Below are 4282 nucleotides of genomic sequence, written 5' to 3' on the forward strand. Positions count from 1 at the left end.
CCCATTCTGCCTCGCCAAATTTCTCCTCTCATGGTGGATTCTCACAAACCTCGCCTTAGAGTATCGACCGTGACCAAACGGGTGCAGAAATATTTTTTTATTTGAAGGTATTCATTTCGAAGAAAATATTTAATTTAGAAGGGTTGATGATTCTAAAAGCGCCAAGAGCGGAGGACTGTAGATACGATTCGTCGGAGTTCAGAAATAATTGTTTTTTTTTTTTTTTGAATGGTAACAACGTTCGAATTAGGCAACTTGATCAGAATAGACCAGCTAACCTAGAGATCAATCACATATTCGAGATGATGGTCAGTGTACTTTCTGATCATACCTCCCTGATAAACATTCGTCCGGATAAGTTCCAGTCACTTTTGATCCTATCCTGATCAGTCAAAACACACAATTAGCTTAACCATCGCTGGTCAACTTGGATTCAGAAATATGTGACATGAATCACATATAATACGTTCAAATTTCTTGATCGGTTCTAAATTCCAAACCTATTCTGTCCAAGTCTTACTCAAAATCCTGAAGCCTCTCTACGTTGATAAGCATCCGATGCACCACTGCATTATAGCACGAAAAGTTTCTGGTTAACTATGGGTTGAATTTTGAAGAGTCAGTGGCAACCACTTTCGAGGTTGCACTGGATTTTTCAGACAATATTCTTTCCATTCCCTCGACAGCCAAAGAATCTGTACATTAGAAAATATGTAACTAAACCTTACTCTGTGGGCATGGTTATCCAGAACTACACTGCAAAAACTAGAATTTTATGGATTTTAACTTACTTTTTTCTACATATATTACAGTCTTCTTACGATTCACCAGGATAGTTTTTGAAACGAATGGAAAAATGTACGCCTAGAACAGAAGAAATGTACGCATTCACGAGTGTGAAGTTCAGTCAATCACACGAGCTGAAAATTCCCATCTCATATGCGTCGAACAATGTTTTTTGACAGTGATGTTATGACCAGCGAGTGGCCGAACTGTGACTTTTCGTTTACGAGTAAATGAAAAGGCCCTTTTCGGCGCGAGGTGAATGTAGCAGTAGTATCAATTTTTTTCAACTTTTTCTAGTCCGGGGATTAGTATTGACCATTTCCCAAACTGGAAAAAAATTAAAGTCACTACGCGCCTAGTGCCACAGGGGTTTTCGACGAGTATGATTTGCATGCCTCGCTTTTGACTCGGCCAAAGGCGAGCCAGAAAAAAACCTCTTAATCACCAAATCTCGATTCATCTCTGCTCAATCAGCTGAGAATCGAACCTGTGCCATCCCACGTGGCAGGCACCACTACACCTCTATGTAGCACTATCTAATCTCTTAAGAACCAAATCTCGATTTATCTCTGCTCAATGTGCTGAGATACCAATTTTTTTTTTGAAAAAAAAATCCAAAGAGAATTAGAATTTAGAGAGAAAAAATCTCGCACCACCTAGTCGAGATTCGAACCGGGTCTCCTAGTTACGCGCCGGGCACTTTCCCAACTAAGCTACCGAGAATTACGGAAATCCTCTCTCCAAATTCACCAGACAACACCGCCTAACCATCTTGAGGCATTAAATCAATTCAAAGAGAATTATAATTGAAAGAGAAAAAATCCCGCACCGCCCAGCCGGGATTCGAACCCGGGTCTCCCAGTTATGCGCCGGGCACTCTCCCAACTAAGCTACCGGGAACTACGGAAATCCTCTCTCCAAATTCCCCACCAACACCGCCTAACCACCTTTAGGCATTAAATCAATTCAAAGAGAATTAGAATTTAGAGAGAAAAAATCCTGCATCGCCCAGCCTCGCCTTTGGCTTGGCGTGCCAACCTCACACTCGTCAAAAACCTCAGTGGCACTCGACGCGAAATATACTATTTCGTGTCACGGGACATGAAAAACCCATTTTCGTGGCGCTGCCTCGCCTTTGGCTCGGAAGGCAATCTTGCACGTGGGGGACAGTGATCTGTTTTCCAAGGCTCGGGCATGTAATGTACTATTTCGACCTAATGACGTTCGTGAGTGGCTTTTTAACACGCGCAGCATGCGTGAAGCGAAGCTTCACGAAATGAGTGACAAAAACTTAATTGTTGACAAGTGTGAAAGTTAGAGACCGAGTTGAAGATGAGGGCTGTAATCACACTCGTCAGGAAGTACATTTTTTTTATATTTATAAGAAAAAGGTGATTCTCTGCGCGCAAAGCGTGCAAAATTGCCCTTTTTGCACCTGATCGGAAGGGGCGAGGGGGGCAAAGCGGGGTAGCTAAGACAAAGAGGTGGGTGTCAGAGCTTCTATCATACCTATATTGCTTTTTAGCAATTACTATTCATATTCGAAAAATTATCATTTCGCGTCTCCAACGTATTACAGTTCATCGCACAGTGGGCTAGTGTCCAAAAACTTTAAAATAATTATAAATGTTGTTTCTTTGTTTTTCAACTTCGAAACTTCAAAAAACGATAGAAAATTTCTGAAATCGGTAGGAAAGGTCCCGATGAATCGCTTTTTAAATTTGGGACACAATGGGGTACGTATAAGAGAAGTCTTTTTCTTCAATTTCATATTCATCAACAGAAGAGTACGTTGTAACGATTGTCTACACATTTTTTGAAATTTTATTTATTTGTTAAATTAATTTTGTTTTTCAAAAATCTCAATAACGAGCAGCCCTACCAAAAAATGTCCGAAAACCTTTATTGTAGAGGATTAAATTTCCGATAAAAGATGACTTTTTGTATTTTCCGGTAAAATCGATATTCATAGAGATATTGTGATATTCTTGTTAAAAACATTGAAAATGCAAGTTTTTGGGGATTATTAGCATGTCATTATACCACATTCATCATATACGGTGGGAAAATTGATTTCCAAAATAAAATATAGGTACCCCACTGTGTCCTAGTGATTATTTATTACAAAAAAAATCATTTATCCCATGAAAATAATATTTACTCATCGAAAATCAATGGAATTTCCAGAAAAAGTTTTCAGAGCATTGAAAAAATCACCAGAGTTCTTCCATTTTTTTTAAATATTTTCCTTCGTATTATTTGAGTCTTTTAGCTATTTTCGATTTTTTATTAATCCCTGAACGACCCCTCTTCAACACCTTGAGTTTCTCAATTTTGCCCTTTTTTATGTACCCCACGATGTCCCGGCAACCCCGCTTCACCCCCCTCACCCCTAACCGATGATAAACCGACAAAAATTTCTACTCGGGATTGCGGCACACAGAAAAATCGAAACAGAATTACGTTTAAGAAGTCTTACGCTTTGTGAAGTGCATTTTATGCTTGAGGTTGAAGCGGAAAATCCACTCAAAATTGCCGTAAATTACGATTGCATCAACTTAATTTACGTTTTCGTATTCATAAATTACGTTTAAAATACCCGTAAACTACGATTACAAAACCGTACACGGAGAGAAAAGCCGGGGAATTTTTATGGGTAGTTTCCGGGAAAAATTCTAATGTTGTACTAGAATTGAGGTGCAAACTATCAAGCTGATCAAAAAATATTGAGAAGGAATATAAATTTTGCAAGGAAAATAAATGAAGTTTTCTGTTATTCATTCTTGAAAAAAATCTACACGGAGAAAAAAGATATGGATAATAAATGGTGCGGCGCCGACATTTTCATCACACTGTCGGTACAACGTTGTTTTACGGACACTTCGTGTCCCCCAGCTAAGAATTACATAGGCTGACGATGAGAACAAGCCTGTATGAGCCCAGGGTTGGCGAGGCTCAGTTATTCAGGCCTGAGATAGGCTTGGTTTCATCGTTCACGTGAGCTTCAAATGAGGATGATTAAAGGGGCCATTGGCGAGGCTCAATTCAGGCCTAGTCCAGGCTTCCAGTATTCAGGCTCAGTACGTCAAGGCTTATTCAGGGCTCAGCAAAGCCTCGAAAATTAAAGTTACTTTCGATTGATTTCCTCAATTGTTATTCCAATACTCATTAGCTAATAGTGGTGAAAACATTATCATCATCTACAAACATAGCTATAATTTTCCGTCAAGTTATCTAAGCTACCCCCAGACCAGGCCTGGAGCAGCCCTTTGTGCACGAGGCTACATAATTATTATTATCCTTATCTATAATTAATCAATCAATCGATTCTGAACTCATAAATCCATCGTACCTATCATTTATTCAAGTTCAGGAAGTTTAATTAGGATATCAACAAAATAACAAAATAACATTAACACAAGTTGAATTTTTATACCCGAAAAAAATGTATCATCTTAAGAAGTCGCAGGTAGCCCAGTGGATAACGCGCTTGCCT

The 4282-nt window shown here is 39.1% G+C and overlaps 1 non-coding gene across 1 annotated transcript; it reads right to left on the reverse strand.

Moving 5' to 3' along the window:
• Window positions 1-1614: 1614 nt before the first annotated feature.
• On the reverse strand, window positions 1615-1686 carry Trnam-cau. Its single transcript has one exon. It is a non-coding gene; the product is annotated as a tRNA-Met (tRNA).
• Window positions 1687-4282: the final 2596 nt, after the last annotated feature.

The sequence above is a fragment of the Diachasma alloeum genome, unplaced genomic scaffold, assembly GCF_001412515.2.
Source record: "Diachasma alloeum isolate Michigan unplaced genomic scaffold, Dall2.0 Dall_scaffold_00193, whole genome shotgun sequence".
NCBI lineage: Eukaryota > Metazoa > Arthropoda > Insecta > Hymenoptera > Braconidae > Diachasma > Diachasma alloeum.